Below are 27,503 nucleotides of genomic sequence, written 5' to 3' on the forward strand. Positions count from 1 at the left end.
CGAACCAACGTGCCCTGTGAGAAAAACCCCCAAAAAAAAAAAAAAAAAAAGATCTTTCACTAAGAAATAAAACCACCAGTACTTGGAATTATAGTATTTCTAAAATCATAGTGTTACAAATGTATGGGCATAAGAAGCTTACATATATATGACTATGTAAAATTACCTTGGTGCATTTTTTTTTTAAGATTTTGACCATAGGTTTTGTGCATTCGCCAGAGAGAGAGAGAGAGAGAAAGTGAGAAACCATTGCCCGGGGGGATGGCCACGCAATCCCCTCTCCTCCATTCTGCCCTTGGGATTCGGGGCAGGCACATACGTGTGCCTGGTGTGAGTTCCAAGCCTCTGGGTCTGGGATTCGAACCGCAGTTGGCCATGTGGGAGTCCAGCATCTTAACTACTCTGCCACCTGCTGACCCGTAATGGTTCTGTTTTTACTACTAATTGTCCTTAATTTCCTACTATGCTAAACTGTGAATTAAATATTATCATTGGTATGCATTTTAGGGAAAAGGTGTGCATTACAGGTTTGGTGCTAACTACAGTCTCAGGCATCCTCGGGAGAGTGGGCTGCATCCTTAGCAGATGAAAGGGGGCAGGGGCTACCTAACTGGAAATCCTGATGGGTATTCAGAGCGAGCGTCAGGGCCGTTTTTAATATCTGTCAGTTGTCCTGGTTTTTTGTTTTGTTTTGTTTTTCCTCTCACAGGGAGCGAGAGGGGGAAGGCGAGAAAGCCCACTCCCCCATGCTATAGAGAATAAATGCAACGTGCTGTCTGCCGTGTCTTCTTTTCTCTTTTCTTTTTTCTTTTGGAGAGGTTTTTGCTATAGGGTGCGTGCACTCGCCAGACAGAGAGAGACAGACAGAAAGTGAGAAATCACCCCCCAGGGGGGATGGCCACACCGCAATCCCTTCTCCTCCATTCTCCTCTTGGGATCTTGGGCACACACGCACACGCGCCCGGCGTAAGTTTTAAGCCACCGGGTCCGGGACGCGAACCGCAGTCGACTACGTGGGAGTCCAGCGACATAGCCATTACGCTAACTGCTGGTCCCTGTCTGCTGTGTGTTCTAATTGCTGAGGGCTGGTTTTATCTGGCCCGGCTGTCCGTACGTCCAACAGCGTCTCCATTACCTGATACACAGAGAAGCGGTCAGTGGACATGTGCTTATGGGATCCATTTTACTGGATGTCCTTCCTTGGCAAAGTCAGAATTATTGGTTGAAATTCACCATATTAGCCCCAGGACAGAAATATTTATTTGTATAATATAAATACTTGTAATGGCTATCTTTCTTCTTTTTTTTTTTTAAAGAATCGCTTGATTTTATTTATTCATTCACTTATTTTAATTTGAACAGAGAGAGACATAGAGAGAAAGAGAAAGAGAGAAAGTGAGAAAGCAAGCCACCAGGTCTGGGACTCAAACTGTGGTGGGCCATGTGGGAGTGTCCAGCACCTTAACCACCATGTCACCTGCTGGTCCCCATTATTACTATCTTTCTACTTACGTTTAAGGGCAGGAAGAAATACAGGACCTAATGCCCACGTTTTGGGGGCTGAATTAACCCTGGATAGTGCTCTGGCTAGAGCACTGACTTCTCTCCCCAAAAACATTTGTTTGTTTGCTTGCTTGTTGGTTTGCTTCTGACTTCCTAGGGCTCCTTGCAGGGAAAGGACTTCGCGTTCTGAGCACTGGCTGTGTTCTGCAGACACGTCGTCCTACGGAAGTTTCACGCCCACCGCAGAAAGCCTTCTTCCTCCTCTTCCACCATGAGGATAATGAGTCATTCCCTCCTTGATCCCATCCAAAACGCTCTGCACTGTGGTTCTTTGTTTACCTTTCTGCGTCTCCCTCTAGACGCTCAATTTCTCAGTTACAATGTCTCTGTCTTGCTCAACTGGGGAACCTCAGCCCCCAGACCCGAGTGGCAACTCTAAATATTTCTCCACAATTCAAGTTATTGTGCTGATCTTTATTTGACACATTGCAATCTGAGGTTCGTTCATTGTTATTAAATGGGAAGAGAGGAGGTTGGTTTTTGAGTTCATGGCTACCAGACTCCAAAGCCCATTTTTTTCCCTTGCCTCTTTGCTGTATTTCTGCTTCGTTTAGGTTGGTTGCTCAGGCGTGTTGGAAAGCCTCGTGGGTGGGGGCGGGAGAGGGAAAAAAAAAGGGGTGGGGCTGACTGTGCAGTGCTTATTCATCGTGCCCTGAGCCCCTGATTCCCGTCCTCTGCGTGTGCAGGTGCACACACAGACGCCGTCGGAGACAGGCCACGGAGGGGTGCTGAGCTAACAGGGACAGAGAGGGCTTTCTCTTGGAGAGCGATTCACTGTGAGGCTGACAGGAGCTGAAACGCTAAGCTGGGACATGACGACAGTGTCCTCTGGAACCTTCTCCATAATGTTACTTGGGATGGTTAGGCTTTACCTCTAAGGTTCTAGTCTGGAGTGGAGTCAGAAGAGAACATGGACCACCACTGCTGCATGCCTGGCTTTTTTTTTTTTTTAATTAATTAATTTATTTTTTCCATGTTCAAGAGAGACAGACAGCACCCCGATAGGGTCTTGATGTGACTCTTCACCCCAGCTTCAGCCAGCTTCGATCAGGAGCACAGATCGTGGGCATGCGTGTGTTGGGTGTACTCAGGGAGGTCTCAGGACAAGAACCGGTAACCTTCCCAGGTGGGCCTTCAGCTTCCCAGAACTCTGTGTCTCAATGCTTCCCCACTATCCAGCTTCATGCTGGCTTTTATTCTTGGGCCTCAGTGGCTAAATCAGGAGAGGCAGGGGCAGCCTTGGAGGTGCACCTTCCTAAATGGCGTGGAGGTGCCGGGTTCTCTCCATCCCACAAGCCTGGCTTTCCTTATTTACTTTTGTTTTTAAACAATAGCTTTATTGAGATATCCTTCACATGGTAAAAAGTCTACATAGCTAAAGCATAAAGGTCAATGATTGTTGGTATATTCTCGGAGTTGTATGACCACCATCACGATCGCTTTTTTAAAAAATTTTATTCATTGTCATTATTTTATTTGTTTTTGTTTTTGTTCTTTTTTTTTGGAAAACTTTTCACTATAGGGTGCGTGCACTCGCCAGAGAGACAGAGAGACAGAAAGTGAAAAATCACCCCCCAGGGGAGATGGTCACGCCGCAATCCCTTCTCCTCCATTCTCCTCTCGGGATCTTGGGCACACACGCACACACACCTGGCATGAGTTTTAAGCCACCGGGTCCGGGACGTGAACCGCGGTCAACTACATGGGAGTCCAACGACATAGCCATTATGCTAACTGCTGGTTCGGTTCCCTGTGTTTGTTTTTGAAGTTGACCAGAGACAGACAGACAGAGAGAGAAGGAAAGTAAGAAAGCAAGCTGCCAGGTCTGGGACTCAAACCAGTGTTAGACATGTGGGAGTCCAGCCGCTTTAACCACCACGCCACCTGCCAGCCCATCAATCACTTTTAAAATGTGCTCATTGGCAGTCACCTCCTTCCCCAAAGCCTCTGGCCTCCATGAATCTACTTTTTGTCTCTGAAGATCTGCGTCTTCTGGACATGTCATGTGCATGGATTCATCACACATGTGGTCTTTGGCAGTTGGCTCCATTCACCTAGCATGTTTTCCAAGTCCGCCCATGCTGTAGCAGGTATATGTATGTCACACCTTTTTATTGACAGATAGTGTTCGTTGGATGAATATGCCATATTTTATTCATTTATTGACTCATCAGTTGATAGACATTGGGTCGTTTTTACATCTTGGCCATTGTAATGCTGCGATTACCATACATGTTTAGGTGTTTATGAGGTCATGGGTTTTCATTTCTCTTGGATATATTGGATCATTGGAAAGTCATGATGCCTTTTGCATAGGAAAACAGAAAAATACACCATGACTTTTCCAATGATTCCATATATTTAGGAATGGAGTTTCTGGATTACATGGTAACTCTGTGTTTAGTCTTTTCAGAAACTGCTAGATAGTCATAGCAGTTTCTTCGCATCCTTGTCAACATTTGTTATTACTGGACTTTTTGATTCTAGTCATCCTAGTGAGAGTAAAATACAAAAATAATTTGTATTTCCCTGATCGCTAATGATATTAAGCATGTGCTTATGCAGCTTAACTTTCCACGTGGTTGTTGGTGGTTTGTGTATCTTCTCTGAAGAAATGTCAGCTCAGACCCTTTTCCTAGTATTTATTTATTGTTTAGAGGTGTTTGCCATAGGGCGCATGTGGAGCCAGGAGTGGGGCGGGGAGAGAGAGTCTGAGACTGTGAGAGGGAAAGTGAGAAATCATCCCCTGGAGAAACAGCCATGCTCAACCCCTTCTCCTCCATTCTCCTCCGGGGATCTTGAGCATGAACGCACATACACCAGACGTGATTTTCATGTCACAGGTCTGTGACTCAAACCATGGTCATCCATGTAGGAGTCCAGCGACGTGACCACTGTGCCATCTTTCTATTATTGAGTTGTCTTTTTATCATTGAGTTCTGGGAGGTCTTTACATAGTCCGGATACAAGTTTAATAGCAGATACGTGGTTTGCAAATATTTTCTCCCACTTCGTGAGTTATCTTTTTACTTTCTTAATGATCTGTTTTGAGGCACAAAATCTTTTCATTTTAATCAAGTCCAGTGTCATGAGTTTTTCTTTTGTTGCTTGTGCCTTTGGTGTTCTCTCTAATAGACCACTGCCTGCTCCACCTGAGGTCATGAAGATTTACGCTTATATTTTCTTTAAAGAGTTTTACAGTATTCGCGTTTATATTTAGGTGGTTGATCCATCATCATCATCATCATCATTATTATTATTGTTTCGTTTGCCAGAGGCACAAGTACTTGCCAGAGAGAGAGAGAGAGAGCAGACAGACAGACAGACAGACAAAGCATTCCCCACTGGGAGGTGTTCATACCGCAACACACTTCACTTCTCCTGCCTGTCAGGGTTTGGGGCATGTATGCACACATGCCCAGTGTGCTTCTCAAGCCCCTGGGATCAGGATTCAAACTGTGGGATTGGCCATGTGGGATCTGGCTCCCTAAGCCACTAGGCTGGCCCTAGGATTTAGTTTCTGTGTATGGTATGAATTAAGAGTCCTGTTTTATTCTCCTACATGTGGCTATCCAATACTTCCAAGTATCATTTCTTGAAAAGACTATTTTTTTTTTCTCATTGCATAGTCTTGGCACCCGAGTCATAAAGCAGTTGAACCTAAGCATGTTCTTATTTCCTTCCTCTGAATTCTCATTTCTATTCTGTTGCTCTATGTCTGTCCTATGCCAGTGTCTTGTTTATTGCAGCTGTGTAGTGGGAACCTATTTAAAATATTAAAAAAGGAAGGATGGGGAACCAGCAGTTAGCGTAATGGCTATGTTGCTGGACTCCCACGTAGTTGACTGTGGTTCGCATCCCGAACCCGGTGGCTTAAAACTCACGCCGGGCACTTGTGCGTGCGTGCCCAAGATCCCAAGAGGAGAATGGAGGAGAAGGGATTGCGGCATGGGCATCCCCCCTGGGGGGGTGATTTCTCGCTTTCTGTCTCGATGTCTCTCTCTGTTTGTCTGGCGAGCGCACATGCCCAATAGCGAAAACCTCTCCAAAAAAAAAAAAAAAGGAAGGATGAGGCCAAGCAAGTAAAGATCTTATTTGGGCCAGGGTTAGGCAGTTCTCTGAATAGCATAAAAATCAACATTGCCCTAATAATATATTACAGACTTCAGAATGCCTTTTTTTTGGGGGGGATGGGGATTATTAATTTGATTATTGTTATTAGTAGTAGTAGTAGTATTTTAAATTTGCTATAGGGCACTTGTGCTTACAGAGAAGAAGGAGGGGAGGGAGTGAGAAAAGTAAGCCACCAGGTTCTGACCTTAAACCACTGCCAGCTGCTCACGTGGGATTCCAGTGCCTTAACCACCATACCACCTACCTGCTGGCCCCAGAAGGATTTTAAAGGCTAAAGTCATGAAAGAGACGAGGGAGTAGCAAGGAGTCTTACATAGCAGTGATGGACCAAATTTTATAATAAGGGGAGCCGGATGATCTCATAATTACCTATTGTCTCTTAAGATTAAAGCAGGTAAGGGAGGAATGCATTTGGGTAGTAAGGATGAATAAAACAAAAATCTAGTGAGTTTAGCATAGTGAACTATTTTGGGTGCACATCCTTAAGAAAGGCATGAGATGTATATATATTTTATTTCCCTATAGCACCAACTTAGATAGACTAGAATCTTTTGTTTTTAGGGGGAAAAAATGGTTTATTTTGGAGCATCTGTCAGCTTCCTTAAAGTTTCAGTGCGACCATGTGAGATTTTACATGAGGGAGTCCATTTTGGTCTGATCTTTTGGAACTAGAGCAGAAGCTTAGTCCAAAATAAACAATAAGAAGTTCAAAAACTGGGAAGTGTGAGTCCTTGAGCTTTGCTCTTCTTTTTCAAGTTTCTTTGGCTGTTTTGAGCTCCGTGAACTTTCACAGGGGTTTTAGAATGAACTTACTAATATCTTTACAGAAGTTAGCTCAAATTTTGATAGGAATTGTTGACTTCATAGAACAATTTGAGGAGTATTACCATTTTAATAATATTACATCTATGAACATAAGGTGTCTTTCCATTTATTTACAACTTTAATATCATTCAGCAATGTTTTGTAATTTTCCAAGTGTCTTATTATTTTTCAGTGTTATTGTAGATTTACTTGTTTTTATTCATTTCATATTTTGGGCTGTTCATTCCTATTGTATAGAAATATAATTGACTTTTCTAGATTGGTCTTGTGTCCTACAGGTTTCTTGAGCTAGTTCTATTAATTGTTTTAGTGGATTCCTTAGGTTTCCTACATATGTAGATTGTGTCATGAATTTGAATAGTTTTACTTCTTTCTTTCTCACCTGGATGTCCTTTATTTCTTTTTTTTTTTCCCCTCCAATTGTCCTGACTAGAATTTCCAGGATAGTGTTGAATAGAAACAGCAAGAGTGAGCATCTTTATCTTGTACCTTATCGTAGAGGATATCATTCTTTCTTTTGCCATTAAGTGTATTAATTGTGGGTTTTCAACAGATGTTTATCAGATTTTTTTTTTAAGAGGTTTTCACTATAGGGCGCGTGCGCTCACCAGACAGAGACAGAGAGACAGAAAGGGAGAAATCCCCCCCCCCCCTGGGGGGGGGGATGGCCACACCGCAATCCCTTTTCCTCCATTCTCCTCTCGGGATCTTGGGCATGCACGCACACGTGCCCGGCCTGAGTTTTAAGCCACTGGGTCTGGGACGCGAACCACGGTTGACTACGTGGGAGTCCAGCAACATAGCCATTACACTCACTGCTGGTTCCCCAGATGTTTATCAGATTGAAGAACTTCTTTTCTGCTTAGTATGTCAAGTGTCTTTATCATAAAAGTTGTTGCACTGTGTCTGTTTTTGGGGGGTGTCTATTGAGATGGTATAACTTTTGTCCTTTATTAATATGGTATATAACATTGATTTTAATTTGTTAAACTCACTTTGCATGCATGGGATATATTGCAATTCATGATATAGAATTATTTTTATATGTTGCTGAGTTCATTTAATTACCATTTAGTTGTGGATTTTTGCATATATATAAAGAGTTGCTTTTTTATCTCAGTTTTTAAAAATTTATTTCTTTTGTGTGAGACAGGAAGACAAGCACCACCCTCAGCAGGGTCTCATCCACAATCCCCCCACACATACCTTGCTGATCAGGATCACAGATACATACGTAGGCATGTACAGTTCACTTGGGGAGCCAAACCCCCCATCTTCCACATGCATTCAGCATTAATGAGCTTTGGCTCACTGTTGTACCACATACCCGGATTTGTAGTTTTTGTGATGTTGTACACGTATTTTTCTGGGTATCAAATTAATACTGACCTCGCTGGGAAGTGTTTCATCCTCTTCTCTATGTTGGAAGAGTTTGTGAAGGATTGGCATTAATTATACTTGAAACATGTTGGAGAATTCACTAGAGAAACCATCTGTTCCTAAGACTTTTCTTTGTGGAAACTTTTTGTATTACTAATTCAGTCTCTGTACTTACAAGTCTGTTCAGATTTTCTATTTCTTCTTGAGGCTGTTTTGGCAGTTTCTGTCTTTCTAGGAATGTGCTGTTACATCTAGATTATCTAATTTGCTGGCATACACTTGTTCATAGTATTCCTTCATAGTCCTTTTTATTTCTATGAATTACAATTTGTAGTAGTATGTTCTCTTTCATATTTTTGAGTTTCGTAAATGGCTTCTTTTCTCTTATTTTCCTGGTTGCTATACCTAAAGATTTAGCAATCTTATGGATATTTTAAAAACAACAATAACAACTTTTGGTTTTGTCAGCTTTCTTTTTTTGTAAGTCTTTCTTTCTTTTATTTCCACTTACATCTTTATTATTTCCTTCCTTGTGCTATTTCAGATTTAGTTTGCTTTTTTTATCTCTTTTTTCTTAAGATTTTTTTGTGTTTGCTTGCTTATTTGTTTGTTTGTTTCTTTGTTTTTAAATATTAGATACATGCACTTGCTGAAGAAAGATTGAGGGGGAAGAGTGAGAAGTCGATCCCTATTAGGGATGCCATGCCCAGTTCCTTTTCCTCTATTCTCCTCTTGGAATTCTGGGTACACACACACACGCACACACACACACACACACACACATCCCCAGCATGTTTCGTAAACCTCCAGGTCTAGGACTTGAACCATACAGCCAGGCATATGAGATCCAGCCACCTTGACCTCCACATCACCCACTGGCACTTTTTCTAGTTTCTTAAAGTGAGCCCTTAGATTGTTTACTGCCTTTTCTCTGTTGTCCTTATTCCCAAAGTCTACTTTAATAAAGATAGTTTGTGGATATGAATTACCAATCTTAAAACCAACTTAGAACATACAGAGTTTTTCTTTGGGGGACAGAGTTACAGAGCAGCTGAATACAGAAGGGGGATACACAGAAGGTCACTGACACATTGGTTTCTCGTTAGGGTGGACTCAAAGGAGCAGTGTGGTTCTGGGGTCAAAATATGGGCTCTAGGGACCAGCAATTGGCGCAATGGCTATGTCGCTGGACTCCCATGAAGCCGACTGCAGTTCAAGTCCTGGACCCAGTGACTTAGACTCACGCTGGGTGCGTGTACGTGCGTGCCCAAGATCCCAAGAGGAGAATGGAGAAGGGATTGCGGCATGGCCATTTTCCCAGGGAAATGATTTCTCGCTTTCTGTCTCACTGTCTCTCTCTGTCTTTCTGGCAAGTGCACACTTCCTATAGCAAAAACCTCTCAAAAAAAAAATATATATATATACATACATATATATATCTATTGGCTCTGGACCCTGGCTGCCTGAGTGTGAATTCTGCCTCAGCTACTTAATAGCTGTGAGACTTTGGACTACTTAGTTAAGTTCTCTACACCTCAGTTTCTACCTCTGTAAAATGAGTAGAAAGACAGTCACTACCACAGGGTAGTGACAATTCAGAGAGAGAACATTTGTGAAGCACTTAGCCCGGAGCTGTGCAGAGCAAATGCTCAGGAAAGGGTGAGCAATCCTTAGCTTTTGTTTGTTTGCCTTTTAAATTTTATTTTATGATTTCTTTCTTATAGATAATCATCGTACATCTTTACAGCGTACATTACTGTTTTCTTTTTTTTGCCCCTTAATTCCCTCCCCGCTTCCCTCCCCATTGCCCATCACCCTCCAACACTGTCTCTAATATCTACAGTTGCTCTCCATGTTTTTATATCTTCCAATCTTTCAGTTTCTGCCATAGAGTGTAGACATTCAGTATACTTGAAATGGGGATATACCATGCTTCTTCTGTAGTCTGGCTTATCCTGTAGGCATGGAATCAACCCAAACGTCTAAGAACAGATGAATGAATTGAAAAAGTATGGCACATGTTCAGAATACTACTCAGCCATTAAAAAAAAAATTTTAAAAAGGCAAAAAAATAAAATAAAATAAAAAACACCCGACCCTGGCTTTGGATAGAAGGCGAACAAATATGGAAGATGCAATCCCTAACTTACTGTTATGTCAGGTAGGTCTGTGCTGAATCCACTCCACGTGAAACAGCCGCAGAGTGTGCAGTTGTGTCTTCATTAGTGTGCACCTCTTGGCCAACCATCCATGACCTTACCTGCGTGTACTCCTAGGATGCACCTCACCTGCATTTGCTGTCAAGTCCTGGGACGTGTTTCCAGCTGTGTTTGTGCAACCCTGGATGTTCCGTCCAAATGAGATCTTCTTTTCTCAGACAGATTGCAGACCTTACTTATTTGACCATCACCCGTATTATAATGACCGGGGAGAGTGAGGGCAGGAAATGCGTTTTCTGAAACAAGCTGGCGTGAGAGTACCATAAGTGATGCCTACGCCTCCTTGCAGCTTTCCTTCAGCAAATGTATTGGTGCCAACCGCTCAAGAAATTTAACAAGCATGTACTCTTTATCACATGCTTGTCTGTGTGGGGAATGTCTCTCTTTTCTCCTTCTAAAGATCTATCCTTACAGTAACGTGTTTTCTCAGTATAAACAATTGTCCATTAATTAATTATAAGGAGCCATGACCAGCACTATCATTTTATTAATATTTAAGATCAGGACTAGCAGATGGCATAATGGCTATATCACTGGACTCCCATGTAGTTGGCCACAGTACGAGTCCCGGACCCGGTGGCTTAAACTCATACCGGGCGCGTGTGCATGCGTGCCCAAGATCCCGAGAGGAGAATGGAGGAGAAGGGATTGCAGTGTGGTCATCCCCCCTGGGGGGTGATTTCTCGCTTTATATCTCTCTCTGTTTTTCTGGAGAGCATGTGCACCCTATAGCAAAACTTTCTCAAAACAAAACAAAACAACTTAAGATCAAAGTTTCATTTAATTCTTATAATAGTTTCTCTTCGAACCTAAAGACTAGTCATTTCAGCATTGGCATTCCCAAAAGCATAACGTGTCAAGTTGCCTCACCACTGTTTGATTTCTTTGTAACTCAAAGCTGGAAAAATGAAGTACTTGTCAGAACACTGATGTGTCAGGAGATACATACAGGTTTCACATCACAAGCCTGAAACGAATGCAGTGGGAGAGCTCAAGACTCACATATAATCATTTATTTAATTTTTTAAATTTATTCATTCATTTATTTTAATTTGACAGAGAGAGATACACAGAGAGAGAGAGAGAGGGAAAGTGAGAAAGCAAACCACCAGGTCTGGTATTCAAACCGTGGTCGGCCATGTGGGAGGGTCCAGCGCCTTAACCACCACACCACCTGCTGGTCCCCCACATATGCACATTCTTACCACTCTGGCACAGCCGCTGTCAATTTGGCTTCCCTTCTTCCCAACCATTCCTGAGTCATTCATCAAGCAAGTAAAACGATTGAACTTTGTTTGTTTGTTTGTTTTAAAGAGATTTTTTGCTATAGGGCACATGTGCTTGCCAGATAGACAAGACAGAGAGAGAGAGACAGAGAGACAGAAAGCGAGAAATCACCCCCAGGGGAGATGGCCACACCACATTCTCCTTTCACGATCTTGGGCATGCATGCACAGGCCCAGTGTGTTTTAAGCCACCCAGGTCCAGGACTCGAACTGTAGTCTACTTAGGGAGTCCAGTGGAGTAACCATTATGCCAGCTGCTGTTCCCAAGAGATTGAACTTGGAGGTATTTTGTTTCACAATGATTCTTAATAAACTAAAATTTTCTAGTATGACTTGTAACTTCAGTTTCTATGGGAAAAAAAATATTTTATCAATAGTTTGGAATTCTTATAACAAATATTGAGGGGACCAGCAGATGGCGTGGTGGTTAAGGCTCTGGACACTCCCATATAGCTGACCAGGGTTCAAGTCATGAATCTGGTGGCTTGCTTTCTCATTTTCTCTCTCTCTCTCACTCTCACCCTCTCTCTCTCTCTGGTCAAATTAAAAAATAAAAATGAATGAATAAGTAAAATAAAATAAATAATAAAAAAATAAAAATAACAAGTATTGAGCACCCAAGTTAGTGAGTCTCTGTGTGTGTGTGTGTGTGTGTGTGTGTGCTGGGTAGGGGAGAGGCGGAAAACACATAAATGCCGGTGATGTACTTGCAAGGAGCTGTCGACTTACCAAGTGAGCACACACCAACTGTACAGACCACCTGAACCCCTGGCATAGCTCATTTCTTCCAAGACACGATCTGAACCTTCGTGTGTAAGTTTAATTTCTGAACGTGGAATCCCAGTTTATACACACTATAAAATAACAGTTTATATTTGTTAGTTAGAAAATGGAAACAGGAATCGCCCTCTGTTTGGCAGGTCTGATTGCAATTAACACACACACAATTGCCAAACGCATGGAAAAAAGGATTGCGAAGCCATGTGGCAGTCGAGTAATTGAAGACTAGTATCTACCTGGGAAGGAAACCCTTTCGAGGAAGATGGTTGTAGAGGAGAGATACCGTGGAAACTAGGGCCTGGTACACAGAGAATAAAGGCTGTTGGGGGATTTCGTGTGTGAGTGTGTCTGTCGAGGTTGAAGGGAGTGTCTACCTAGAATTTCTTCATATATGTATGTGTGTATGTGTATATAAACATATATATAGAGAGAGAGGGAGAGAGAGAAAGACACACTTAATTACTCTTATACAAAGACAGATTTTTCTGGCTCGTATTTGTAGTCGAGAAGAATTTACATCGGTTTCAAATCGGGAGTTTTTGAAGACACTGCCTTAGTACCTGCAGAGTCTAACATTTGCTTTTATATCATATTTAACGTGACTATAGTCTTAGACTTGTTTTGGATTTTGACCCTTTAGTAACTTGCTGATATTTGACAGTCATAATTGATAGCTTTATTTTATCTCAGAGCAATAAAACGATCCTTCTTTTAAAATGCGGATAGGAGGAGGAAGAGAGATTGCAGCGTGGCCACTCCCCATGGGGGTCATTTCTCATTTTCTCTCTTTTTCTTTCTCAGGCAAGTGTGTGTGTCCTATAACAAAATTTTAAAATAAATTAATAAAAATATGGATAGAGGAATAGCTTGAAAACGTTCTTGGGCTTGGATGGTGCAGCAAAACACAGTGCTTTGGGTGCCAGCAGGTGGCACAGTGGTTAAGCACTAGACTCCCATACAGCGGACCACAGTTCAAGTCCCAGACCCAGAAGACTAAAAGTCATGCCAGGCATGTGTATGTGCATGTCCAAAACCCCGGGAGGAGAATGGAGAAGAAGGGATTGTGGTGTGGCCATCTCCCCGGGAGGTGATTTCTCAGCTTTCCCTCTCACCGTCTCTCTCTCTCTGGCAAGTGCATACGCCCTATGGCAAAATCCTTAAAAATAAGCACAGTGCTCTGAGAGGGTGACCCATGTGGGAAGATTCTGGGTTCTTGTCCAGAGACATTCCTGAGCGGACCAGGTGTATCCCTACTCCTGGATCTGGGGCTGAGCCAGCTGTGAGGGTTGCTCTGTCTCTGTCTCTTTCACTTGTGAACAACATAAATACTTTTTTTTAAAGAGAAATATTTCTATAAGGCATGTGTTCTCACTGGAGAAACAAAGAGAGACAGAGAGAGAAAATGAGAAATTATCCTTCTGGGGGGATGGCCACCCCATAATCCCTTCTCCTCCATTCTCCTCCCAGGATTTTGGGCACATATGCACACACACCCGGCATGAGTTTCAAACCACCAGGCCTGGGACTTGAACCATGGTCAGTCATGTGGGAATCCAGTGCCTTAACTACTACACCATCTGGTGGCCCCACATAATTTTTTTTAATAGAAATTTTTTCTAGAGGGCACATGTACCAAAGAGATAGAAAGCAAGAAATCACCCCCTAGAGGGAATGGCCACACTGCAATCCCTTCTCCATTCTCCTCTGGGGATTTTGGGCACGCATGCACATGTGCCCACCATGAGGTTTAAGCTGCCAGGCCCAGGACTCAAACCATGATCGACTACATGGTAGTCCAGGGACATACCATTATGTCATCTGCTGGGCCCCATAAATAATTTTTTTTAATGGAAAATGTTGTCATTCTGGCCTGTTTACCTCCAGCCTTGGCTACTTCATTACTGAGGTTCGTGAAACTGCGTGAGCTTAACAGGGACCTAGTACCCACTAGGGGAAATCCCGGTGTACAACCTGGGCATTTCTGCTTTAGGAAGCGTCATGGATCTTAGTGTCCCTGAGTGAACATGGTGGAGCTCGTTTCCTGGTTCAGAAGGTCTCAGGTGTCACGGAGCTTCCAGGATCCCTCCTCGAGTCCCTCCCCTGCTCCCAGGCCCCTGCACGGACAGGCTCTCCCTCCAGGGACTCCCTGGGATCCCATCTCTTTGCTGCTCACAGAGGAGTGTGTTTGCTCTGCGAGTGCTTCAGAGCGTCCCTACCCGTTGTTGTGTACCGACCTCCTTCATGATCATAAATCGTGTTTTACCACTCCGGCTTTTTCTTTCCATGCTTCTCCGACTTCTCTCCACTTCCTACCAGTCATTCCACTTCCAGCTCCAGCTCCGAACTGATAAAGTCAAATGCAATGAGGATCTAGTTCATGTGTACTTTAATTTCTAAGGTTTTGTTTTATTTTGGTTTTATGTTTCCATTGGGCATATGTGCTTGCTGAAGAGAGAGAGAGAGAGAGAGAGAGAGAAAGTAAGAAACCACCTTCCAAGGGGGGAATGGCCACGTCAATCCCTTCTCCATTCTCCTCCCAGGATTCTGGTCACAAATGCACACATGCCCAACATGATTTTTCAAGCCATCGTGTCAAGGACTCGAACCGCAGTTGGCCCTGTGGGAGTCCAGTGCCTTAACCACCATAGCACCTGCAGGCCCCATGAGTACTTTTTTTTTTTTTAAGTGTGTTTATGTCTTTGTTCTGAGAGAGAGCAAAAGAGAACAGGGCAGCTCCAACAGGTCCTGACCCTGGGATCCATCCCTAGCTCCAGCCGGCACCTCATCACGACACACACCTTCCCAGAGTGTTCAGGAAGGTCCCCAGACACAAACGCAGCGTCTTCCCATGCGGGTCACCTTCACGAGTGTTCGGATACCTGATCCGGGTTACCTACTTCACATAGAACGGGAAGGAAAAAAAGTTGCTAAAAATAGAACATTTCGGAGAAGTCTCATAGTAATGTTGTTTAAGGACTTTCTATATGCCAGGACTTTATTTAATCCCCACAAGAATCCCAGTGAAACTGGAATGACTGCTTTTCTTATCTATACCCACCCGCGGGCTCCCATCTGGTTCTAGAACAGTGGATTTAGAAAAATCATTGGTTTCCTTTTAGTTCATTATTGGGCTTTGGATAAAATATTCCCATTACACTTTCTTCTCAATAAAATGCCCAAGCTTGTGTCTTCTTGGACCTTCCCCAAATTCATTTGCTCCAGTGGGGTTTCCATGAGTGTTCATAGTGCTGGGGAGCATTTTCCCTCAACACCTCCCTCCCTTTTGTACCACCCACTCTAGCCCATTCCAGGTGCCCTTAGCAAATGATTCCCAAGTCATTTAAATGGCGGAGCGCATGGACCAATGAGGAGAGTTGTTCCGTGTATAACCGGAACAGGGCCCTGCAGGTCCCGAGGTCAGGAGGGAAGGTTGCTTTAGCAAAGCTTTCGTTACCATGAGCCTGACTCCATCCAGATTTCAAGACGGGCAAGGTAGGGAAAACGATGATTTGTTTTCATTGAACAGAGAAAGGGATGGCTGAGTTTGGTTAAAGCAATTTATAATAGGCCAGGCCAAATAAACAAATGATTCGTCTTGTTGGATTTTTTTCATTGAAGGCCAGAAAAAAAAAAAGGAAGTTTGTAAAAATGTTAAATGCTGCAGTTTACCTTACCAGCACTGAAGCCTCCATTTTTATGTGATGAGTTGTTTGTTTGTTTGTTTGTTTTTTAAATCAGTTTCAGCCGGTAGCTTTTCATGTTACACACTCGAAAAATCTATTAGATCGTCACAACTCTGCTTCGCGTAGTTTGGTGCCATTTAAACTATGGGATTAAAAAGCAGGAATTTATCTATAATGCATGCCGTTGTTTTCCAGAGTCATTTTCGTGTCAATCTTTACTGAAGGAAATTGTCATTTGAAGTTGCGATGATTAAAATAAGAAAACTAATGGAATTAGCGTTAAGAGATAGAAGTTAGGGATAATGGTGTCTCTGCTCAGACGTAAGCTCTAGGAGGAGGCCTGTAAGAAGTCTTTTTTTTTCCCCCCTAAACTAATAGTTAAATTTATAAAATGCAGTTCTTTAAACAGAGGGTATATGCTTTAAAGGCTATACAAAATTAGTGTCACTTTCATGATAAAGAACACTGTAGTTACATTTTACATACTATTAGAGATTTGTTTTACTATTAACTCAAAGAAACCGGAAGAACAAAATGTTGATTCACTTCTTTCTGTAGGGGAATGGAGAGATTTGAGTGACATTTGAAGTAGAAGCGAATTTTCAAAGCAAAAACCATTTTCTTTCTTAATGAAATCTTTCATCTTCATGAACCATGGCCCTCATAATGAAAACCCAGTTATGACGGATCCATGTCAGGACCGAATGGATGCGTGCGAAACATTTATTGTTACACCTAGTTATTAGCCAATGTCTAAGATTTGTATCAAAAGGTAAGATTGGATTTGAAAAAAAGGCATAACTTGTTTCCCATGCTCGCCTTTTTCCAAAGGTGGCCTGGTATGAGTTTGTATTTTATAGCAGAGAAGATGTACATGCGCTCTGAAAACATCATAAGTAAGAGATGACGCCTTTGGATATAATTTTTAAGCTTCTAGGTTTTTACTGTTTGGGGTCTGGTCTGTAAGAGTCGCTAGCACACATACTAAGCATTAAACATCCAGGCCTTGTTCATCTCAGATCTCTTTCTTATTTTGGCATACTCATTGATTACGCATTGCATCCTGAAATTTTCCACCTTGATTCATCAGATGGGTTCAGAATGTCGTTTCCGGAGAAGCCTACCCTCCAACCCCATCATTTATGTATGCTCTGGTGGGTTCTTGGGTGGCGGTAGGCATGGGGGCCCTGGGTGTGCCCAGCGGAGCGCACTGGTCGGCCATCTTCCTCACCCAAGTGCAGGCTTGTTTCTCAATTCCAAACCGAGAGGTTCAAAGGTTTAGACGAACTTCACAGATCAGAGGTCGGGCACGAACTGCTGCAATTTGTAGTCCGATTCTGCCGATATGACAGAATTTCACAGCTAGGATGATTGCCTTTTTCTTCTTCTGCACACAGGCCACGCTGGACAGTTAACAGTGTAATTTGTGCAAGTCAGCCCTGGGCGCCCAAGTTTAATGAGTAACTAGCTGGAGCCTTCGGTTTCGCTGGTACAAGGTGCATATTATAAAAAGGGTCAAATGTCACCGCACAAAGACGGGAGGAGGGTGGGGAGTGATAATCTTATAACCACCACCTCTAAGTTGTGTGTTAAACAGTGGGTAAGTCGTGTTTATTTTTAGAGTCGTTCCTTCCCAGCGTGAATGTTCGTACGTTCATTTTCTTGGCTGCTGAAAGAAGTAGATAATTTGTTCAATGTCAGTCGGAAAAAGGTCCTGGTTGGAAATGATTGAACAGTAGAAAGTGAAATGGCAGGCTTTGTTTTTCTCGTGTTGTCAGGTCTCTAATTTCTCCAAAACTTTCTGATATGACGGCTTTTTAAGAACCCAAGGAATAGGAACCAGCAGGTGGCATAGTAGTGAAGGTGCTGGACTCCCACATGGTCGACTGCCGTTCGAATCTCGGACCCGGCAGCTCGAAGCTCGTGTTGGGCACCTGTGCTTGCCTGCACACAATCCTGAGAGGAGAAGGAGAGAGAAGGGATTGTGGCAGGGCCAAACCGAAGGGTCATTTCTCGCATTCTGTCTCTCTGTCGAGCACATGTGCACAATAGCAAAAATCTCTTAAAAAAAAAAAAAAAAGATACGGGAAGAGAATGTAGGAAAATAATTGGAATACTAGGTATTTTTGATTCTGTGATACTTATGAATGTCTGATATTTCCTACTCTTCACTCAAAAATTTGAATTCCCATCTTTTTATTTTGTGGGAGGGGGAGAGGTTTTTGGCATAGGGTGCATGCACTCACCAGAAAGACAGAGAGAGACAGAAAGCGAGAAATCACCCCCCAGGGGGGATGGCCACACCACAATCCCTTCTCCTCTATTCTCCTCTCAGGATCTTGGGCATGCACGCACATGCGCCCGGCATGAGTTTAAGCCACCGGGTCCGGGACTCGAACCACAGTCCACTACATGGGAGTCCAGTGACATAGCCATTACGCCAACTGCTGGTCCTATTTTTTTTTTTTTCATTTTATTCTTCATTTCATTCCTATGGAACATAGGAATAACTTTTGAATAAGAACATATTTTTTTTATTGCCAGAGGGCATATATGCTTGAGAGGAGAAAGAGAGAGGGAGAGACCTCCAAGTCGGTTGTATTGGGTTGCTGGAAAGGTCATGATGCATTTTTGCATGGAAAAACACGACATGACTTTTCCAACAGCCCCATAGTTGCAAGACTGAAACAGCTCCACTCCAGGGTAGCCCTTGATTTTTAACTACCAGTGGCAATATAAAAATTATGTGTGTAGTGTTAAGACAGTAATAGGGTCAGCAGATGGCATGGTGGTTAAGGCACTGGACTCCCATATATGGCCAACCACAGTTCAAGTCTCACACCTGGCAGCTTGAAAATTACACCAAGCATGTGTGCATGTGTGCCCAAAATCCCAAGAGGAAGGACCAGCAGTTAGCGTAATGGCTATGTCACTGGACTCCTACATAGTCAACCACGGTTCAATTCCCGGACCCGGTGGCTTAAAACTCACACCAGGCACGTGTGCGTGCGTGCCCAAGATCCCGAGAGGAGAATGGAGGAGAAGGGATTGCGGGGTGGCCATCCCCCCTGGGGGGTGATATCTCGCTTTCTGTCTCTCTGTCTCTCTCTGTGTGTCTGGCGAGCGCACGCGCCCTGTAGCAAAAACCTTTTCAAAGACTATCCCATTAAACTAACACTGGACCTCTCATCAGATCCATCCCCCCCGGGGGAGGGGCTAATGTTTCACTTTCCCTCTCTCTGTCTCTCTCTCTCTCTCCAGGGAGCACATGTGCCCTAAGGCAGGAACCTTAAAAAAAAAAAAAAAAAGAGGTACTAAGAACGCCCCACATTAATTTAAAAATTAAGCACCTGGTGTGGGCTAGGATCAGCTGTGGGACCCTGGGGTGGTAGCTGGGAGTCAGATCTAAATTCTGCCCTGCTAGGGTTGAAAACTGGCTGAAGAGGAGCACTGTTACAGCGATCACTGTGAGGTGAGACCGTACGAAGTCGCCAACATTCTACTGTTCTGTCTCCCAACATGGCAGTTTCATAGGGCTCAGCCTAGAGTTGTGAGAAGAGCTGTGGAGTGGTGGTCTGAGAAGGTGGGCATGTGTCCCCGGGCCCCAGGGAAGGCTTCACAGCACAAACGAGGTCTAGGGATGAGTACAAGCTGGTCAGGCGGGGAGAGTGGAGAAGGTTGGAAGCTTTGAAGACAGCATGTGGAACCAGCAGATGGCATGATGGCTATGTTGTTGGACTCCCATGTAGTTGACCACGGTTCGAGTCCTGGAGCTGATGGCTTAAACTCACGCTGGACGCATGTGCATGCGTGCCCAAGATCCCGAGAGGAGAAGGGATTGCGGCATGGCCATCCCCCCCTGGGGGGTGATTTCTCGCTTTCTCTCTCTCTGTTTCTGTCTTTCTGGAGAGCGTACGCGCCCTATAGCAAAAACCTCTGAGAAAACAAAAGAAGAAGATGGCATGTGTCTGGAGAAAGTGACCCAAGATGAGGCTGGAGGCTGACCCGGAATCTTCCTATCAGCCTAACTAATGATATTCATTTAATCCAACTGCAGTGGGGAGAGTGTAGGAGTTTAACCAAGAGAGCGATATGACCAAATTGTGTGTATTTCTCTTTATTTCTTTTTAAGTTTTTCTAGGAGTGCATGCACTTGGCAGAGAGAGAGAGGAATCACCCCCCAGAATGGATGGCCGTGCCACAGTCGTTCTTCCTGCATTCTCCTCTGGGGTTTTGGGCACGCACGTACATGCACCCGGCGTGATTTTCAGGCCACCAGATCTGAGACTTAACCACAAAGTCTGCCATGGGCAATGCACCCACCTTACCCTCCTCGCCACTGGCTGGCCCCTCAATTGTGTGTTTTTACAAGGTCGTTTTTGCCTGTCATGAAAACAAGGCCGATCGCAGTGGGCATGAGTGGATAGGGCCAGTTGGAGACTACTGTAGTCATTCGGGCAAGAGTTGGTGGTTGGCAACATGCAAGATGCTTTCAAATAGAGTGTCTTATCTGATCCTTATAACAGACCTCGTGTGGGTGTCTAATACTAGCCTTGGCATATGGCCGAGGAAGCCGAGGCCTGCAAAGTTCAGAGGCATGCACGTGGTCCGACTGGGCAGGTGACAGGCAGGACTGGGCTGCCAGCTCTCCCTCACCCTGGTGGTCTTTTGGAAGTGTTAGCCTCATGTACTAGCATGCCCGCGTGTGGAAAATTGATTTATCCTAAGAATGGTCTCAGACCAGCCCCTGGCCTGGTGGTTAAGGAGGCCATATCCCATATGGCCAATCTCATAGCTCAAATTCTGACCCTAGAGGCTTGACAAACCTGCCAGGAACTTGTGTGTGCATGTCCCAAATCCTGACAGGATGAAGAAGTGGAGGAGAAGGGACAGTGGCATGACCACACCTTACTGGAGGATGCTTTCTCTCTCTCTCTCTCTCTGTCTCTCTCTCTGTCTCTGTCTCTCTCACTGATGAGCACATGTATGCCCTGGCGACAAAACAAAACAATACACGAGTGAAACAGAAGATGGTTGGGCTGGAAGTCAGGGATGACGTGGCACAGTACCGTCAGCTCCGTCATCCTCTGTGGCCCCAAGGGGACAACAGGGACCTCTGGGACTGACACAGCGTAGTCCACTCCTGGATTCAGCGGCTTCTGAAGTCAGCGAGCACTCAGAATAATTCTACCCTAGCCCTGTTTTTATTGGAATAACGGAGCACAAGTGGCATCTATTGCCTTAGCGTAAGCAGTCATACTCACCCATGACCTGGTTTTCCTCCTTACTGCCTGTGTGTCCCAAAGGGGGGAAGACCTTGCCCTCAAGTAAATTATCATGCAATAGCTATTGTGATTGACTTCTCAATGCCTGTAATCTTCCCTGACTCTGAAAAGAGGTTTTCCGAAATGCTGCATCCTGGATCCTACCCAATTACCATCGCAGCATTGGATTAAAAGCTATGAAGATGAATATGCAAATTACAAGAAGGTGTGTCGCGAACTAAACCATGTACGGTGACGCCAGAGCCAAATTTACATGCCTACGTCCCCCATTCACGAGCCAAGGTGAATCCTGTAAATTTGGCCCCCTGGAGCGTCACTGGGCTTTTTTGTTGTTGTTTTGTTTGTTTGTTTGTTAGTTTTTTTGTTGTTGTTGGTTTTTTTTGTTTTTTTTTAATAGGTTTTTGTTACAGGGCGTGTGCGCTCTCCAGAAAGACAGAGAGAGACAGAGAGACAGAAAGCGAGAAATTACCCCCCAGGGGGGATGGCCACGCCGCAATCCCTTCTCCTCATTCTCCTCTCGGGATCTTGGGCATGAGTTTAAGTCATCGGGTCCGGGACTCAAACTGCGGTCGACTACATGGGAGTCCAGCAATGTAGCCATTACGCTAACTGCTGGTCCCTCACTGGGCTTTTTGAGGGTTCCCTGAAATAAACATAAAATGCCAGGCTTAGGGTATTTGTTAATGCTTCCTGTGAAATCTTTATTTTGAACTTCAGATCCTCTTTCTGTGAATGTTTTCCATAGCATAGCTTTTATTTTAGTTTAGTTTTAGTTTTTGCTATAGGGCACATGTGCTCGCTGGAGTGGGGGGAGAGGGAGAGGAAAGACAGAGAGAAATTGCCCCCCCTGTCCCCAGGGGGGATAACCATGCCACAATTTCTTCCCCTCCATTCTCCTCTCCTGCATGTTTTTCAAGCTGCCAAGTCTGGGACTCGAACTACACAGTTAGCCATGTGGGATCTAGGCACCTTACTCACCATGCTTCCTGGCTGGCCCACTGTATCATAACTTTTAAAATTTGTTTTAAGAATGATTTTATTGTACTTTATCCATTTTATTTATTTATTTGACCAGAGAGGGATAGGTGAGAGAGAGAGAGTGGGAAAGAGAGAAATCAAGCCACCAGGTCTGGGACTTGAACTGTGGTCTGCCATGTGGGAGTCTCCAGTGCCTTAACCACCACACCACCTGCTGGTCCCTCATAACTTTTAAGGTGATCCTAGAGCCCCAAATCTGGGCCATCCTCAAAACAGTCTTAACAGAACGTGTTAGGGTAAAATAAGAAGTCCCTTTGATGCCATGTCTCGTTCTTGGTTGGGGAGTAACTGGAATACTGGCTTCTGCGGTTTTGGGAACCCCACAGGCGAGCAATGATCTATATTGATGCATTGTCCAAGTTCCCGAATAGGGTGGGGCGGCCCATAGCTGGATATCACCATCTTTATAAAGAGCGTGACCTCTCTTCGTGAGTCTGTAGACACAAAGATGCCGTATCTGTTTTCCTTTCTAAACATCATGTGCATCTTTTTTTTTTTTTTTTTGGAGAGATTTTCACTGTAGGGCGCGTGCGCTCGCCAGACAGACAGAGAGAGACATAGAGACAGAAAGCGAGAAATCACCCCCCAGGGGGGATGGTCACGCCGCAATTCCTTCTCCTCCATTCTCCTCTCGGGATCTTGGGCACGCACGCACAGGCGCCCGGCGTGAGTTTTTAAGCCACCGGGTCCGGGACACGAACCACGGTCGACTACGTGGGAGTCCAGCGACATAGCCATTACGCTAACTGCTGGTTCCCCATCATTATGTGCATCTTGAAGTAGAGGGAGGGCCAGCAAACAGCATGGAGGTTAAGACGAGTCCTGAACCCGGCAGCTTGAAACATCATGCCAGGCTCATGTGTGCCCCACATCCCAAGGAAGCTGCAGAGGAAAAGGTGATGATGTGGCCATCCCCCCAAGGGAGGTGATTTCTCACTTTCCCCCTCTCTCTTTCTCTCTGTATCTGTCTGGCTGGCGTACATGTCCTATAGGGGACAAAAAAGGTAGGGGGAAAAATAGAACAAATGAAAGAATGTGATCTTCTCTTAATACCGTTCCCCATTTCTTCAAGAATAGGATAAAGGGTACCATTTCTAGGCTTGTAAAGAACATGACCATTAGCGGGACCAGCAGTTAGCATAATGGCTGTGTCGCTGGACTCCCATGTAGTTGACGGCGGTTTGAGTCCTGGACCCGGTGGCTTAAAATTCACGCCCGGCGCGTGTGCGTGCGTGCCTAAGATCCCGAGAAGAGAATAGAGAAGGGATTACGGCGTGGCCATCCCCCTTGGGGGGCGATTTCTCGCTTTCTATCTCTCTGTCTCTCTCTTTCTGGTGAGTGCACACGCCCTATAGCAAAAGCCTCTCCAAAAACAAAGAAAAAAAAGCAAAAAAAAAAAGGGGGGGGTGGCATGGTGGTGCCTGCCCTATCGCAAAAACGTACGTGACCATTAGAGAAATGTTGGTTCATCCTTTGAAGTTCATGTCCCCTTCCTCATTTTTAATGCACATACGAAAGTTATATTGAGATAGAAACCATTTCTAGCATTTTTTTTTAACTCCTCAGGTCTTGCCTCAGAGGGCACTGCAGAAATTGAACACAGAAATCCCGAGCACGCTGCCTGAACGGGCCTGGATTCTCGTGCAAGGACAAGACAGATCCAACTGGTGCTTTTGGTGAGTACGTCCCCTCGCGGTCTTTTCTATTTAGGGAAGAACATAAATGTTGGCTCCTATCAAGCGGAACAGAGGGCTCTTAGACAGTCTGCCTGGCAACACTAGTGACTTCCATGACCCAGTAAGTCACTTCGCCCCACAGTATCAATCTTTATTTCTCGGCACACTTTCCATCTGGTGGCCTCAGAGGAAACAGGTGCTGCTCTACGTGTGTGTGCCACATCTCAGGAGTTAAGAGACAAGGAATAGCGGGCCAGCAGGTGGCGTGGTGGTTACGGCGCTAGACTTCCGCATGGCTAACCGCGGTTCAAGTCCTGAACCTGGTGGCTGGCTTTCATAAATAATATTTTTTAAAGAGAGCAAGAAAGAAGGAAAAGTTATGTGTGTGTGTAGACCTGCCTCCACACCTCTGTTTTATAGCCAGTGTACCCATTTCTTCTGGATGAGAGAGAGAGGTGGACCCCCGCAGGGTTTCCATGCGTGATCTGCCAGCCCAGGCCCGGGCAGCCAACACCATGGCCACGCGCCTGTGCACCCCGCATGCTCAGAGGCACCCAATGCAAACTTAAGCCCTCGCCCAGGCGGTCCAGCTGTAGCCCTGCTATGCCACCATCCGACCCCATACATTTGTCTCTTAACCCCCAAAGAGATCAACAGTGCTTCAGGGAGATAGTCTTTCAGAGTGAGACGTGAGGGTCTTGGTATAAGCTAGACCAGGAGTTAGTGTCTTGTGTTTTGGAGCATTTGCTCAATTTCTGTTTTGTCATCTGTCATAGAAGGTAAAAAATAAGATGTCACAGGGGCCAGTAGGTGGCATGGTAGTTAAGGCACTGGACTGCCACATGGTCGACCGTGGTCCAAGTCCCGGACATGGTGGCTTGCTTCCTCACTTTCTCTCTCTCTCTCTCTCCCGCCTCTTTCTGGGGAGCAATATAAGCAAATTTATAAAAATATAGCAAACTAAAACATAATAATAAATAAAGTTAAATAAATGAGCCTTTGAAAACATAAGCTGTCAGGACCAGCAGATGGTGTAATGGTTATGTTGCTGGGCTCCCATGTAGTCGACTGCAGTTCGAGTCGTGGACCTGGCAGCTTAAAACTCAACACCGGGCGCGTGTGCGTGAGTGCCCCGGATCCCGAGAGGAGAGTGGAGTAGAAGGGATTGTGGCGTGACCATCCCCCCTCGGGGGCGGTGATTTCTTGCTTTCTGTCCCTCTGGGAAGTGCACACGCCCTTGATGTTGTCACACGGTCATCGCAAAATGTACTAAATTATACTCACCCTGCCATCTGTCCCTACCCATCATACATACGCGACAACGTTTTTTCCTTTTTCTTTTCTTTTTTTTAAGTGTTGTTGCTGTAGGCACAAATGCTTATAAGAGAGAGACAAACAGCAAGAGGGAAAGTGAAAAACTTACCCCCAGGGGGATGGCCCTACCACCATCCCTCCTCCATTCTCCTTCTGGGATTTTGGGCACACACACACACACACGTGCATGGTGTGATTTTCAAGCCACCGGGTCCAGGACTCGAACTGCGGTCAGCCGTGTGGGAGTCCAGTGCCTTTGCCACCTCGTCACCTGCTGGCTTCTACACTGTTCATGTAAAAGCTGAGTCTCACCAAGTTCAGATTTTTAAAGTATACCTATGTGTATAAAGTCTCTGGAAATGGAAGCCTGGTCTCTCTGTCCCTCACTCTATCCCTAACGAAGACCAGGTCCCTAAATAGAAGATGGTCTCGACATTCACGTGTCACTGCAGCCTGTGGACAAAGCATATACGAAGCCTCCATTCACTCACCTGATACTCGGTATGTTTATCACTATCCCTTTCTGTGCATTTCTGTGCTGTGTGCCTCCGCACGGCAAGAGATCTCATCATCTCTATGAGAAACTTAAAGCGCAGTTGATGAGTCCAGACAAGCAACAAACTCAAAAATATGTACCTCGGCCAGGTCGTTTAATTTCTCTCGGCCTCACTTACTCTGGCCCCAAACACGTGCACACACACGCTTAAAGGTTCACTCTTAAAAGTTCACAGTTGCATGGGTTGTGCGTCTTTATCATTGGAACACAACGAGTAGCCCGAAGGCATAAATACTGAATTTCAGGAAGATGTGTCTATGAAGCTATCTGTAATTGTAGCTTTGATGTGTGTTTCTCTGATGACTTAAACCAGCTTATTTTCTCTAATGCTCACCTGTTGATGTGCTTATGAGCCATCTGTATATTCTTTCTGGAGAAATGTCTATTGAGGTCCTTTTCCCATTTCTGTAATAATAGGGTGGTTTGAGCTGATTCTGTTGTAGAGTGGAAATGCACGTCACTGCTCAAGAAATGCCAGATCCCACATAGCAACCACGGTTTGAATGCCTGGTCTGGTCGGCCCAAAAAACGCCAGGCATATACGTGAGTGCCCAGGGTCTGATGGACTGGAGTACTGGGGCACGTGGACACAGCATGACAGGCACCCTGTGGAAATTGCTCATGCCCTCTCTCTCTCTCTCTCTCTCTCTCTCTCTTTCTCTCTGTACTCTATCACGAGTAAAGAAAAATATGTATTTATAGTTTAGAAATTTTTGCCGAGGGCGTGTGCACTTACTGGAGAAAGAGAGACAGAGATAGCGAGAGAGAGAATAGGAGAAATCACCCCCTGGGGGGGGGATGGCCACATGGCTATCCCTTCCCCTCCATCCTCATCCCAGGATCTTGGACACATGTACACACGTTCCTGGCGTGAGTTTCAAGCCCCCAGGTCCAGTCTTCAAACTGGTCAGCCATGGGAGAGTCCAGCAACATAACTGCTACATCATCCGCTGGCCCCAGAATACTATATATATTTTTTTAATTGGGTTGTTTGCTTTTATTGTTACTAAGTTATAGGAGTTCTTTATGTAATATGGTTATTAATCCCTTATCAACATAGGATTTCTGAATATTTTTCCCACACCATGGGTTGCCTTTTTCACTCTCATTACAATGCCCCTTGATATGTAAATGTTTTTTATTTTGACGAAGTCTAACGTATCTATTTTTACTTTCGTTGCCTCTGATTTTGTTGTTATCGAAGAAATCATTGCCACACCCAAGGTCATGAAACCTTCCCCCAAGAATTCCATAGTCGTATCTCCTGCATTTCGGGCTCTGATCCCTTTTGAGTTCATTTTTGTGTACAGTGTAAGGTAAGGCCCGGGATTCTTTTTAGAGATGGACGTTTCGGTCCCACCAAATCTCAGTGCAAGCATGTGGAGCACAGATCACAAATATTCCCACCTGCTATTTATTCTGAATTACTTCCCTTCCGGGTGTAGACATAGGTAGTTTCGCAACAGACAGCTGAGAGAGAGCTGGAGGCCTGGCTGCAGCAGTGCGGAAGGGTTGGGATCAGCACGCATTCCAGTGTAGACATGCTTGATGAGATCTCCAACACAAGAATGAAAGAGCCGTGGGTTGTCGGAAAAGTCATGCACATTGTTGTACAGAAAAACAGAAACGATGCATCATGACTGCCGACAACCCAATCGGTCATGTTTTAGGCTAAGAAGAAAGAAGTGTTTGTGTGCGTGCACACACACCCACGTTTGCTCACATGTGACACAGGTGTGTGGATCTGCAGTAGAGGGAGGGAAA

General features: G+C 44.7%; 1 protein-coding gene across 2 annotated transcripts in view; it reads left to right on the forward strand.

Annotated features, from left to right (window-relative positions):
• The window catches only part of RBM47 (RNA binding motif protein 47), a 77,986-nt gene that overhangs the window by 20,497 nt on the left and 29,986 nt on the right, over positions 1 to 27,503 (forward strand). For both annotated transcript variants that reach the window (XM_006169222.3, XM_006169212.3), the window contains exon 2: positions 23,760 to 23,869. The gene's annotated coding sequence lies outside the window, so the exon portion shown is untranslated. The remainder of the gene's footprint in view (positions 1 to 23,759; positions 23,870 to 27,503) is intronic.

Source organism: Tupaia chinensis, unplaced genomic scaffold (genome assembly GCF_000334495.1).
Source record: "Tupaia chinensis unplaced genomic scaffold, TupChi_1.0 Scaffold146907_1, whole genome shotgun sequence".
Classification (NCBI taxonomy): domain Eukaryota; kingdom Metazoa; phylum Chordata; class Mammalia; order Scandentia; family Tupaiidae; genus Tupaia; species Tupaia belangeri.